Source organism: Triturus cristatus, chromosome 6, assembly GCF_964204655.1.
Source record: "Triturus cristatus chromosome 6, aTriCri1.1, whole genome shotgun sequence".
Lineage (NCBI taxonomy): Eukaryota > Metazoa > Chordata > Amphibia > Caudata > Salamandridae > Triturus > Triturus cristatus.
In genome coordinates, this window is record NC_140589.1 from 229,946,556 (window position 1) to 229,961,956 (window position 15,401).

Consider the following 15,401-nt stretch of genomic DNA (forward strand, 5'->3'; position numbering starts at 1 on the left):
CCGCGGTTCTTGTGGCTCTCAGGTGAGTCCCCCAGCAGGAGCCGTGCAATCCTCCGCGTCCAGCACCGGATATCCTGCCAGCGTTTCCTCACCTGGGGCAGGCTCCGCCTCCGACCATCCACACCCCTCACGGCACTGACGGCGGTCAGCCAGATCTGCTCCTTGGCAGTGGCGCCTACCTGTGAGGAGGAACAAGTGACACCACATCAATACACCAGCCACATGTCACAGAGAGACATATGGGTACAAATTAGCTGGTTACAACAAGGCATGTCATGCAGCCAACGCATTGCACCTTTGTCATAGGGACATCATCCCCTGGTGAGGGAAAAAGCACTACGTGCCACAGTGGGTACACAGGTGGAATGATGGCAATGTCACAATCAATGATCAAGGCTCACACTGTGCATCACTCCACCCCTCCTGTCTCAGGGCACTGCTGTGAGTGATAGGCCCCCACCCCTCCTGTCTCAGGGCACTGCTGTGAGTGATAGGCCCCCACCCCTCCTGTCTCAGGGCACTGCTGTGAGTGATAGGCCCCCACCCCTCCTGTCTCAGGGCACTGCTGGGAGGACTCTGCACACACCCCTCCTGGCTCAGGGCACTGCTGTGAGTGATAGGCCCCCACCCCTCCTGTCTCAGGGCACTGCTGTGAGTGATAGGCCCCCACCCCTCCTGTCTCAGGGCACTGCTGTGAGTGATAGGCCCCCACCCCTCCTGTCTCAGGGCACTGCTGTGAGTGATAGGCCCCCACCCCTCCTGTCTCAGGGCACTGCTGGGAGGACTCTGCACACACCCCTCCTGGCTCAGGGCACTGCTGTGAGTTATAGGCCCCCACCCCTCCTGTCTCAGGGCACTGCTGTGAGTGATAGGCCCCCACCCCTCCTGTCTCAGGGCACTGCTGTGAGTGATAGGCCCCCACCCCTCCTGTCTCAGGGCACTGCTGTGAGTGATAGTCCCCCACCCCTCCTGTCTCAGGGCACTGCTGGGAGACATCAGGCACCCCCCCCCTGGGACCCCCCCGACAGTACATGGCATGTGTGTTACACCTGGACGCAATGGCAGAAGTCACAGTCACCACATAGGGACAGTCTGTGGCAGTGGCCTATGCACTCACCTGATACCCTGGTCGCCCATACAGCATGGAGTACTGTGGGAGGATCACATCCAGCAGAGCCATGTTCTCCTCCAGGGTGAATGGCTGTGTCCTCTCCACAGCCCTTGACATGGTTCCAGGGAATCAGTAGCAGCAGCTGGGTCGACGAATGCAAAGATGTGCAGGCAAGTGCTCCCTCATGGGACCTGGCTGCCTTATATGTGCCCTTCTGCCCAGTCTCATGCACAGGAGTACAGAGAGATTGGTCACTCACATTTGCATCCTATGTTTCCACCAATCCCTTCAAACCTAGCAGTCTGTGGGTTCTCTATCGGTTTCATTCTCCTGCATGATGTCAGCCCCACAAACACATTGCAACAAAGTAGACAAATTCCAACTGACTTCTGCTGTGCACCTTCCAGAACAATTTCGAATTTTGAACTTGGTCTCCATGACAACCAGCATGCATGTAGGCCTTAATACTTGTCCCCTATGTAATTTGGAGCATCACACACAGGTACGGTGCGTGTGGGGGCCCTAGGGCACCCCAAATGCATGGCAACGGCCCGTACATGCATGCCTACGCTCTCCATCACTATGGGTCTGCACGCGTATGCGTACCCGTAGTGGTACGGACCGTACACTCGCATCTACGCTCTCCATCACTATGGGTCTGCACGCGTATGCGTACTCGTAGTGATAGTGAGCGTAGATGTGAGTGTACGGTCCGTACCACTACGGGTACGCATACGCGTGCAGACCCATAGTGATAGTGAGCGTAGATGCGAGTGTACGGTCCGTACCACTACGGGTACGCATACGCGTGCAGACCCATAGTGATAGTGAGCGTAGATGCGAGTGTACGGTCCGTACCACTACGGGTACGCATACGCGTGCAGACCCATAGTGATAGAGAGCGTAGATGTGAGTGTACGGTCCGTACCACTACGGGTACGCATACGCGTGCAGACCCATAGTGATAGAGAGCGTAGATGTGAGTGTACGGTCCATACCACTACGGGTACGCATACGCGTGCAGACCCATAGTGATAGTGAGCGTAGATGTGAGTGTACGGTCCGTACCACTACGAGTACGCATACGCGTGCAGACCCATAGTGATAGAGAGCGTAGATGTCAAGTCAAGTCAAGTCATAAAATTTGTATAGCGCACTACGTACCCAGAGGGTTTCAAGGCGCTTAGGAAGGGGAGGAGGATTATTTGTCAAATATCCACGTTTTAAGCTGCTTTCTGAACGCTAGGTGGTTCTGGGTGAGGCGAAGGTAGGCGGGGAGTGAGTTCCATGTTTTAGCAGCCAGGTATGCAAAGGATCTGCCTCCCATGGTGGTCTTGTTGATGCGAGGTATAGTGGCGAGGGCTTGGCTGGAAGATCGTAGTTGGCGGGAGGGGGTGTAGAAGGACAGTCGAGAGTTGAGGCAATCTGGTCCGATGTCGTAGAGTGATTTGTGTGCGTGGGTAAGCAGTCGGAAGGTGATCCTCTTATTGACGGGTAGCCAGTGGAGGTCTTTAAGGTGATCAGAGATGTGTTCGTTGCGAGGGATGTCTAATATGAGCCTGGCTGATGCGTTTTGGATTCGTTGGAGTTTCTTCTGGAGCTTTGCGGTAGTACCCGCGTAGAGGGTGTTTCCGTAGTCCAGTCGGCTCGTGACTAGAGCGTGGGTAACTGTTTTCCTTGTTTCGAGGGGGATCCAGCGAAATGTTTTTCTGAGCATGCGAAGAATGTTGAAGCAGGAAGAGGATACGGTGCTGACTTGTCTGTTCATTGAGAGTGAAGAATCCAGGATGACGCCTAGGTTCCGTGCGTGGTCTGTCGGGATGGGTGCTTTTCCGAGGGCTTCAGGCCACCAGATGTGAGTGTACGGTCCGTACCACTACGGGTACGCATACGCGTGCAGACCCATAGTGATAGGGCCGTACACTCGCATCTACGCTCTCTATCACTATGGGTCTGCACGCGTATGCGTACTCGTAGTGGTACGGACCGTACACTCACATCTACGCTCTCCATCACTATGGGTCTGCACGCGTATGCGTACTCGTAGTGGTACGGACCGTACACTCACATCTACGCTCTCCATCACTATGGGTCTGCACGCGTATGCGTACCCGTAGTGGTACGGACCGTACACTCGCATCTACGCTCTCCATCACTATGGGTCTGCACGCGTATGCGTACCCGTAGTGGTACGGACCGTACACTCACATCTACGCTCACTATCACTACGAGTACGCATACGCGTGCAGACCCATAGTGATGGAGAGCGTAGATGCGAGTGTACGGTCCGTACCACTACGGGTACGCATACGCGTGCAGACCCATAGTGATGGAGAGCGTAGATGTGAGTGTACGGTCCGTACCACTACGAGTACGCATACGCGTGCAGACCCATAGTGATGGAGAGCGTAGATGTGAGTGTACGGTCCGTACCACTACGAGTACGCATACGCGTGCAGACCCATAGTGATAGAGAGCGTAGATGCGAGTGTACGGCCCTATCACTATGGGTCTGCACGCGTATGCGTACCCGTAGTGGTACGGACCGTACACTCACATCTACGCTCTCTATCACTATGGGTCTGCACGCGTATGCGTACTCGTAGTGGTACGGACCGTACACTCACATCTACGCTCACTATCACTATGGGTCTGCACGCGTATGCGTACTCGTAGTGGTACGGACCGTACACTCACATCTACGCTCACTATCACTATGGGTCTGCATGCGTATGCGTACCCGTAGTGGTACGGACCGTACACTCACATCTACGCTCTCTATCACTATGGGTCTGCACGCGTATGCGTACCCGTAGTGGTACGGACCGTACACTCGCATCTACGCTCTCCATCACTATGGGTCTGCACGCGTATGCGTACTCGTAGTGATAGTGAGCGTAGATGTGAGTGTACGGTCCGTACCACTACGGGTACGCATACGCGTGCAGACCCATAGTGATAGTGAGCGTAGATGCGAGTGTACGGTCCGTACCACTACGGGTACGCATACGCGTGCAGACCCATAGTGATAGGGCCGTACACTCGCATCTACGCTCTCTATCACTATGGGTCTGCACGCGTATGCGTACTCGTAGTGGTACGGACCGTACACTCACATCTACGCTCTCCATCACTATGGGTCTGCACGCGTATGCGTACTCGTAGTGGTACGGACCGTACACTCACATCTACGCTCTCCATCACTATGGGTCTGCACGCGTATGCGTACCCGTAGTGGCACGGACCGTACACTCGCATCTACGCTCGCCATCACGATGGGTACACATACGGCAGCACTCCCACAGTGATTTGGGAACATGCACAGGCCCTCTCAGCAGCAGTACGGCGGATTTTACACATCACTGTGGTGATAGGCGACACACATGTAGGAATAGGGCGGACATACTTGTCCATGGATGGACATACTTGTCCAGGAATGGACATCAAGGCATCGTCTGTGCATTACCACATGTGTGGGGCACAGGTGTCACAGGCTGTGATGTGGAACATGCCTCCTGAGTGGAGAAGGCACCAGATGTATGATGAGATGTGTACATGTGTACTGTGTGAGGGTGCAATGTGTGCCAGGCATGCCCTTGACTCCTTTGACATGTGTGCATGTGGGACTGCGCACTTGGGGTGAGCGTCACTGGCATGGCACGGACACCAACACACGGAAGTGTCCCATGATGCCCGGAACAGGGGTCATGACACATGACTTATCACTACCCACAGTGCACAATGTGACTATGCCATATATGTGTCCGGGATTTACATCAGGTTGATGTTGTAGCACCCTCAAAAGCTGCAGCCGTTGCAGCAACCAACATGTGGCTGTGTGTAGATTGTCATTGCACACTGTTCCCAACACCATGCCACATGTGTTATCGGATGTGAGGTGCACATGTATGCAAGGGACACGGAGTAGCGTGACAAGGCCATGTCAGCAAACTCACAAGGAATGTGTGGTGAGTCATGACATGTGCACCTTCATGGCAAGGTGTGTGGGCTGGACTAGTGTAATGTCATGTGACCTGTGGCTCAAGTGTTCCGCTGCCAGTCTCTGCAATCGGCATCACACTTCTGCTGATGTGTGGGTGTATGTCACTCCTGTCTTGCGTCGGGCAGTGCACTTGCACTGGGACACAGCTATTTCCATGGCGTGGCATGGGGAGGTTCTCAATCACCGTGTGTAGCTGGGTCTTGGAAGGAGTGTCACCTTGCATCCATACGTGTCCTGGGCATGTAGCACATGCCTGACTCCCTATGTGGCATGTGTGTATTGCCAGATTTACATGTGCTCAGTAGACATGAGTTGTTCTCGTAGTGCACTCACTCTTCCTTGTCACTTCCAAATTACTGCAGAGCGCCTCCTGTTGCCCGAAGAATTCCAGACTTGGCCACCATGCAGGAGAATGACAGGATCCGGCTCTACCGCTTCACCCAACCGTTGATTCTGGAGCTGACGGCGAGACTGGCACCACACCTGCAACCGCAGCACAGGTATCCTACGGCACTGACACCCCAGCTGAAGGTAATGGCTGCCCTACATTTCCTTGCCACGGGTACCTTCCAAAATACCATAGCTCATGTTGGTGGCATGTCCCAGAGCATGTTCAGCGGTGTGCTGCATGATTTCTTGGAGGCCATGTTGATTCACCTGGATGACTTCATCAAGTTCCCAACCCCTGAACAGATGACTGAGGTCAAGCGTGGTTTCTATGCCCTGGGAGGGATGCCCCATGTCATTGGGTCCATAGATGGGACACATGTAGGTTTGGTACCACCACACGCACGGGAGGTGGCGTACCGCAATCGGAAGCACTACCACTCCATCAATGCCCTTGTGGTGTGTCTGTCCAACATGGTGATTTCACATGTCTGTGCTCGTTTCCCAGGATCAGCACACGATGCCTACATCATGAGGCGTAGCGGGATGCCTGATATGATGATGCAGCTGCGCAACGAACGGGCATGTGTTGTTGGTGGGTACAGTCTGTCTGTCCTGTATTCTGTTTGGCCGAGCAGCACTACCGCTTCGCCAGTTCTAACGATATCCATGTGCTTTCCATTTAGGGGACGCTGGCTATCCCAACATGCCTTGGCTGCTGACACCTCTCCGCAACCCCATCACGCCGGCCCAGCTCCGCTACAACACCGCCCATGGCCGGACAAGGCGAGTGATAGAGAGGACGTTTGGCATGATGAAGAGCCGATTCTGGTGCCTCCACAAGACCGGCGGCGCACTCCCATATGCCCCGGCAAAGGTTTGCAAGATCTTCATGGTCTGCTGCATGCTGCACAACATGGCAGTTGAAAGAGCTGTGCCACTCATCCTGAATCAACATGACGAGGACCATCCACCCGTGGAGGACGAAGGGCTTGGCAATGGGGCTAGTGATGTGGAGGATGTGGAGCCGCAAGAGGACATCCGGACTCGGCTCATACGCGACTTCTTTGCTTAGTGGTGAGTACCAGTGTCTGAGTGTGCACGCCTTGGTCCCCGTGTGGCATGTGTTGTGATGCGTGTCTCCACCTGCATGTATGGCACGTGAGTCAGAGGTGTGTGTGGGTGTGTCACTGGAGTGATGGTGGCAGTGATGGTAGTATTTCCCCACTCATAATTGTGATCTAGCATGTTGTCATCCATACATGTGTCGAGTCAATGCACATGCAAGTGGCTGTGCTTTTTGTGGCTGACTTCTTGTGTGTCTCTCTTCCCCAGGTACCTGCGCATGCCGTCTTCTGGTTGCATTGTTGTGAAACTGCTATTCCTCATGGACATGGCATCGTGGGCTGACTCAGCGTTACAGGCACGGACACGTTTGGAAGTCTCCATGGGGTAAGGGATGCATCTGGGGTGTATTGGGTGTGGCAGTTGTTCACGATGTGTGCACACTGCCCCGGTCGGGGTTTGGTTCCTCTGCAGACATGTGGCATCCCCATGGGACACGACATGCAGCTGGGTACACCTGAATAGATGGGCTGCCTGGTTGTCAGTCATCAGTGATGGGATAGTGGATTGTGATGAAGGCATCAATGTGTGTGACACTGCCCTCGGACACATACGGTTAACATTGTCTTGACATGGCGTGGGACTTCCACATCAGCGGATGTATGGTGTATGGCAGTCTCTCCGTGAGCAGCTGTGGGTATTTAGCTGTTAGCCGACACTTGTGTGCCAGTTCCATGGCTATCACGCATTTGTGCTGCAGAAGGGGGGTGCCAGTGTTGGAGCCACATGTTACTCCACATGATGTGTTCATGTGTACTTCAAGTTGCCTCTGCAATCCCAAAAACATGACTATTAAAGGTGTCCCTATGCCTCCAAGGTGCCTCTTCTCAGTCAACGCTGGTGTGTTGGCACGGTGCATCCTGCATGTCTGGCATGGTATTCCCTGATTGTGGCTATGTGTCAATGTGTCGAGTGGCAAGATGCAAGCTGTGTGTGTGTGCTGAGACTGTGTATTGGGCATGATGTCCATGACTGTGTGGGTATTGTGACATGTGCCATCCCCATGCATCCAACGTTGTCCATGACCCCATTCTCTGCATCCAACGGACTCAAGCTTGCAGGACATGGTTCTGCCACCTGTCTACACGTACCTGGGTGCCCCCCAGGACACGGGCCAGGATCCCTGACCTCTGCGCATGACTGTTGCTGTACTCAATGTGTCTGTCAGCACGGTTGTTCGGCCACCCCCTCAGCTGGTTCTGACCATCACGGGTGTGTATGGTGCTCCATGTCTGTCTTGCCTAAAAAACTGTGACCCATGTGTCCTGTGCCAGACTCAGGCCCCAGGGTGTGGATGGTTGAAGTGAACAGATGACTCAGGCATGTTTAGACTGTACAAGACACATGTTAGGTAATAATGCTACCAGCAGGCATCTACTCTTAATAGTGTGATTTATTATTGGGGGGGGGGGGGGGACAAAGTGAGGGGCTTTCCGGGATTAGGGATTCCAAAGTTCAGTAGGGGAGTTGGTGTCCTTGCCATTGGAAATCCTCAGAGTCCATGCCACAGTCTTTGTCAACATTGGTCAGCCAGTGACCAGCAGGGCCATGTGGCAGAGAATGTCTCTTGATGCTGTGATGCTGTTGCTCCAGTGGGCCAGGTGCCAGGCCAGGTGTCCTGGGAGATGGTGATGTAGCAGCCACCCTCACGGTCCTTTCCGTGGACGACCCGGCTTCCTGCGGGGAACCTCAGCAGCAGGCCGTGACGACGTCTGGGATGCTCCGTCGGATGTTTCCTCCTCCTCCTCATGATCCCTCCCTGTGGGTGGTGATGTTCTCCGCCTTCTGGCACAGGGAGGGTCGGCCATGGTGTCGGCCATCCGACGGAGTTCAGCGTGAATCCCCTGGGACGCCGTCACTTGCTCAGCCTGTCTGTCCTCCATCCTCCGTTGGTGTACCTGTAGACAGGCTATTAGCTCCGCATGTTACTGGGCCTGCTGGACCTTGATCCCCTCGAGGACGGACACAACCTGGGCCATGCCCGTGGTGTCCTGCCGGTATGAGTCCAGGATGTTACGGACATGGGAAAATACCGGATCCCCAGCCAACTGGTCAGGCTCGTGCCTCCGCCGTCCTCCACTCCCACCACCCCTGCCCACTTGCGTCTGGCCTGCACTTGTGGGCACATCGGGTCTCCGGGACCCCTGAGGGGTGGCATTGGCGTTGTCGCCTGCCTCCTCCTGGGTGCCCGGGACACCGTGTCCCTCCTGGCGAGCCTGGCTGCATTGTGGTGTTGGGGCAGGGATCCTGGGTGTCTCCTGGGATGTGGGGGTGGTGGTTGGCACGGTTGTACCTGACGCAGGTGCTGCAGGTGGTTGGACACCAGAGGGGCCAGGTCGGTCGGGGTCGTCCGCAGAGTGGTGAGAGTGGTCGCTGCCGGTGGGATCGGTCTCCTGCAGATCCGGGTCCTGTGAGTGTTCCCCCCCAGTGTTGGGGGGTGCAGCACGACGTTGACCTGTGTGTGAGAGAGAAAATGTTAATTTGGATCCATGCAACATCCATGTTTCATCCGTTACAAAGTTGGCACATTTCCTCTTGGAATTAGGATCTGTCTTGCATTCCACTCACAGTGCACTTGTGCATGTGTGTGTCCCTTGGGCACCAATTTGGCCCCTTTAACTATGTGTGGCACAGTCTTACTTGCTGCGTCAAGTGTGACTGCAGTCAGCAGTGGAGTGTGCATGTGTGCCGAGCTATGCATTTGCGCCTTCCTTGTAGCACTGTACATGTGCACATGGAGTGGATCCACACACTTATATGATGCAGGTGGCTGTCCTTGTGCTCGTGTACAGGTTGTGACATGGCCCTGCGTTTTGCCATGATGAAGAGGGGGGGTTCTGGCACTGGCCACCCTTGTCTACATGCACGCAGTCCACCTGCTGACGAGCAGACATTCCCACACACCAAAGGACTGATTTGCTCTCCCTGTGTCTCCCTCCTTCTCTGTCCCCCTCTCCCTCCCTCTCTGTCCCCCTCTCCCTCCCTCTGTGTGTCAGCCTCCTCCCTGTGTCCATCTTCCTGTGTCTCCCTCCCTCTCTGTCCCCCTCTCCCTCCCTCTCTGTCCCCCTCTCCCTCCCTCTGTGTGTCAGCCTCCTCCCTCTGTCCATCTTCCTGTGTCTCCCTCCCTCTCTGTCCCCCTCTCCCTCCCTCTCTGTCCCCCTCTCCCTCCCTCTGTGTGTCAGCCTCCTCCCTCTGTCCGTCTCCCTCCCTCTCAGTCCCCCTCTCCCTCCCTCTGTGTCCCCCTCTCCCTCCCTCCGTGTGTCACCCTCTGTCACCTTGGCCCAGCTTCCTGGGCACACACTGTTAGCAGATCTTTGAGTGGCCCTTGGCCTGTTGATGTGAGTTTGTTTCTGATCTCCAGGCACCCATTTTGTCTGCTGTGTGTCTGTGCGCTGCTGCTGTGGTGGTGTGTGCTGCCACTCTTTCACACTGTTGGCTGTTCATTAGCTGCTGGCATGTGCAAAACAGTGCCTTCACCCCCATGTGTTGATGCAAGGCGTCCGCCATTTGCTGGCAAGTCATTCCTGTGTTGGGACACAGTGTTTGTCTGGCTGTGACCTAGGCCATATGGGCAGAGGGCATTGTTGTCTGCTTTGGAGTCGCACTATGTGATTCTTGGTGCCCAGCCTCCCGCCATCCGGGTTACCGTGTCATGTGTTGTTGTCTTCTGTGGCCTGTGACTTGACATTGTCCAGCTGGGTGCATGGGGCATGGTGGCAGCAGTGGCATGTGCCTGCTCATGGAGTGTGGTTGAGTAATGCGATGGCTTGTGGTGGTTGCGTGCCTGTTATTAATTTTGGTTGTGGTTGCAGTTCCCCCCATGTGAGGTGCGTTGTTTGTGTACTCACCCGGGTCTCGGAGTCCTTCTACTCCTTCAACTGCCTCCACCGGCAGTATGGCCATCACCCTCTCCTCCCAGGGATGGTACTGTACGGCTCTGCGGGAGGGCCCTCCTCCGGTGGCGTTGGCCTGGTCGTGTTCCTCCTGTCTCTTGGCTCTGACCCTCCTCCGCAGATCGTACCACCTGTTCTGGCAATCCTGCTTGGTCCTCCTGGTGTCCGCAACAGCATTCACAGCATCGACGATGGTCTGCCACATGGCTGTTTTGGCTGCCTGGCTGGTGCTTCTGACCAATGTTCCAAAGATCTGTGGCTCGACTCTGAGGATTTGATCAACAAGGACCTCCAACTCTCGGTGACTGAACTTTGGATTCTTGGTAGTGGGCATGGTGAGGGGTGTGGGTGGGGATGGTGTGGGTGTGGGGGGGTGTGGATGTTGGGGGGGGTGTGGATGGTTGTGTGTGTGTGTGAATGTGATGAGAGGGTGTTTGTGAGGGTGGTCGTGTGAAGGTGTGCAAGTGTAAGATGTGGTGTCGCTTGTAGTCTGGTTCTGTGGTGTCTGGCAGCAGTGGGTCTGTTGCAAAGGCTCATGGTTTGTGTGTGTGGGCCCTTTTCATTGGTCCATGGGTGGGTGTGGCAGTGTTTGAATTTTGGGTGGGTGTGTTATAAGGAGTGGTGGTGTATTGGGCCTCTGTTTGTTTTTGACAGTTGCAGGTCAGTGATTGTGTTATTTTAGTGGTTGTTGGCCATGTTTAGTGGCTGTGTGCCTTTCGAATGGTGTATTGTTGAGTTGTTTTGTTTTGTCCTTGTTGTGTACGTGCGTTTTGAGCGTGTGTACGGTGTGTACATGGGCCATTTGGTTGTACGATTTTGTCCTTGTGTGTGGCTTTGTACGACTCGTACATGCGGTTGTGATGTTGGGGCATGGGGTGCGCTCCGTACTTAGGAGGTTGTGTTGGGGGTGCGCCAGGAACGTACTGGGGTGGGGGTACGACTGGAACGTACTGGGGTGTGGGTACGACTGGAACGTACTGGGGTGTGGGTAGACGGGGCTATGACACGTCCTGGGGTGGGGGTGTGGCTCGCACGTACTGGGGTGTAGGTACACGGGGGGTACGACACGTACAGGGGTGGGGGGGTGTCCATGGACGATGGTACGACACGTACTGGGGTGGGGGGGTGTACATTGACGGTGGTATGACACGTACTGGGGTGGGGGTACGACTGGAACGTACTGGGGTGTGGGTAGACGGGGCTATGACACGTCCTGGGGTGGGGGTGTGGCTCGCACGTACTGGGGTGTAGGTACACGGGGGGTACGACATGTACAGGGGTGGGGGGGTGTCCATGGACGATGGTACGACACGTACTGGGGTGGGGGGGTGTACATTGACGGTGGTACGACACGTACTGGGGTGGGGGTACGACTGGAACGTACTGGGGTGTGGGTGGACGGGGCTATGACACGTCCTGGGGTGGGGGTGTGGCTCGCACGTACTGGGGTGTAGGTACACGGGGGGTACGACACGTACAGGGGTGGGGGGGTGTACATGGACGGTGGTACGACACGTACTGGGGTGGGGGGGTGTACATTGACGGTGGTACGACACGTACTGGGGTGGGGGTACGACTGGAACGTACTGGGGTGTGGGTAGACGGGGCTATGACACGTCCTGGGGTGGGGGTGTGGCTCGCACGTACTGGGGTGTAGGTACACGGGGGGTACGACACGTACAGGGGTGGGGGGGTGTCCATGGACGATGGTACGACACGTACTGGGGTGGGGGGGTGTACATTGACGGTGGTACGACACGTACTGGGGTGGGGGTACGACTGGAACGTACTGGGGTGTGGGTGGACGGGGCTATGACACGTCCTGGGGTGGGGGTGTGGCTCGCACGTACTGGGGTGTAGGTACACGGGGGGTACGACACGTACTGGGGTGTAGGTACACGGGGGGTACGACACGTACAGGGGTGGGGGGGTGTCCATGGACGATGGTACGACACGTACTGGGGTGGGGGGGTGTACATTGACGGTGGTACGACACGTACTGGGGTGGGGGTACAACTGGAACGTACTGGGGTGTGGGTAGACGGGGCTATGACACGTCCTGGGGTGGGGGTGTGGCTCGCACGTACTGGGGTGTAGGTACACGGGGGGTACGACACGTACAGGGGTGGGGGGGTGTCCATGGACGATGGTACGACACGTACTGGGGTGGGGGGGTGTACATTGACGGTGGTACGACACGTACTGGGGTGGGGGTACGACTGGAACGTACTGGGGTGTGGGTGGACGGGGCTATGACACGTCCTGGGGTGGGGGTGTGGCTCGCACGTACTGGGGTGTAGGTACACGGGGGGTACGACACGTACAGGGGTGGGGGGGTGTACATGGACGGTGGTACGACACGTACTGGGGTGGGGGGGTGTACATTGACGGTGGTACGACACGTACTGGGGTGGGGGTACGACTGGAACGTACTGGGGTGTGGGTAGACGGGGCTATGACACGTCCTGGGGTGGGGGTGTGGCTCGCACGTACTGGGGTGTAGGTACACGGGGGGTACGACACGTACTGGGGTGGGGGTACGACTGGAACGTACTGGGGTGTGGGTAGACGGGGCTATGACACGTCCTGGGGTGGGGGTGTGGCTCGCACGTACTGGGGTGTAGGTACACGGGGGGTACGACACGTACAGGGGTGGGGGGGTGTACATGGATGGTGGTACGACACGTACTGGGGTGGGGGGGTGTACATTGACGGTGGTACGACACGTACTGGGGTGGGGGTACGACTGGAACGTACTGGGGTGTGGGTAGATGGGGCTATGACACGTCCTGGGGTGGGGGTGTGGCTCGCACGTACTGGGGTGTAGGTACACGGGGGGTACGACACGTACTGGGGTGGGGGTACGACTGGAACGTACTGGGGTGTGGGTAGACGGGGCTATGACACGTCCTGGGGTGGGGGTGTGGCTCGCACGTACTGGGGTGTAGGTACACGGGGGGTACGACACGTACAGGGGTGGGGGGGTGTACATGGACGGTGGTACGACACGTACTGGGGTGGGGGGGTGTACATTGACGGTGGTACGACACGTACTGGGGTGGGGGTACGACTGGAACGTACTGGGGTGTGGGTAGACGGGGCTATGACACGTCCTGGGGTGGGGGTGTGGCTCGCACGTACTGGGGTGTAGGTACACGGGGGTACGACACGTACTGGGGTGGGGGTACGACTGGAACGTACTGGGGTGTGGGTAGACGGGGCTATGACACGTCCTGGGGTGGGGGTGTGGCTCGCACGTACTGGGGTGTAGGTACACGGGGGGTACGACACGTACAGGGGTGGGGGGGTGTACATGGACGGTGGTACGACACGTACTGGGGTGGGGGGGTGTACATTGACGGTGGTACGACACGTACTGGGGTGGGGGTACGACTGGAACGTACTGGGGTGTGGGTAGACGGGGCTATGACACGTCCTGGGGTGGGGGTTCGACTGGAACGTACTGGGGTGTACCTAGACGGGTGGGGGTATACATATACGGGGGGTACGTGTCGGACGTACGGGGGCTGGGGGGAGTGTTGGGCACGTATGTGGGCACATGTCTCCATGGTTGCTGTAGGAGTTCGGTGCGGACGGTGTTTTTTCCATAGGGTTGTAACCTCGGACGCACGGGATGGATCGTGATTCCTAGGTCGGACTTGGTTTTTCACGTTTGTAAGGTAAATCGTCCGAGGACGTGTCGGACACATTTTCCGACCCGGGGACGTGTGGGGAATGATTCCCAGTGCGGTTCGTATGGACTTTTTACCATGCGAATCGTGATTGCCAGTTCGTACGGCACTTGTACGATTCGTACGGTAAAAAGACCCGATACGAGTCGCACGGGGGAATTTTTTACCGGATCGTGATCGGCACCTTACTCATTTCGGTATTCACAGAAGTTAGGAGTCCTAACTTTAGGACTCCTAAATGCCTTCTGTGAATACCGAAAGTCTTAAAATTAGGATTTTTCTCAGTTTAGTAGTAGTATAGTTAGGACTCCTAACTTTAGGACTCCTAAATGCCTTCTGTGAATACCGAAAGTCTTAAAATTAGGATTTTTCTCAATTTAGTAGTCCTAAATTTAGGACTGCTAACTTTAGGACTCCTAAATGCCTTCTGTGAATACCGAAAGTCTTAAAATTAGGATTTTTCTCAGTTTAGTAGTAGTATAGTTAGGACTCCTAACTTTAGGACTCCTAAATGCCTTCTGTGAATACCGAAAGTCTTAAAATTAGGATTTTTCTCAATTTAGTAGTCCTAAGTTTAGACTTAGGACTACTAAATTGAGAAAAAAAGAGTAGTGAACAGAACAAACTTTTGTAAAGTGTTTTTAGGAAAGTGGATGCATAGTTCAAGTAGTGAACCTTTTTTTAATGAAGAGAGCTATTTTCAAAGTAATAGTTTGCTGCATGCAGTTGACACCAGAGGTCGTGGTTACGAAGTGACAAATGGTTGCATAATGGAGAAGGAGATAATGGTTCCAAGAGATGAGGTACAAGTGATGGCGGATGAGGCTATGGGGAGACGTCCTAAAGCCCCAGTGTACACTTGGAATTGTAGTAGTATTTGCACTGTGCGTCAGGAATCTATTGACAAATTTTGTGAGTTTCTAAGAGAATATAGTAAAAAAAGTATAAAACAGAAGATTAAGGTGCTTCAAAGTCTGGATCCATGCAGAGTGAGAGAGAATACTGGTTTGCAGGGTCATTCTCTGGCTTGTCTATCTAGAAAAGTGTGTAATAGTGTTTTCCATCATTTTAGGATGCTGGCTGTTCATCATACTGAAATGAGAAAGTTTGTGAGACGGTTGTATTTTGCTAAAAGTCCAGCAATAAAGTTAGATGAATTGAATAGGGCTCTGTTCCGTGGAACGGTATCA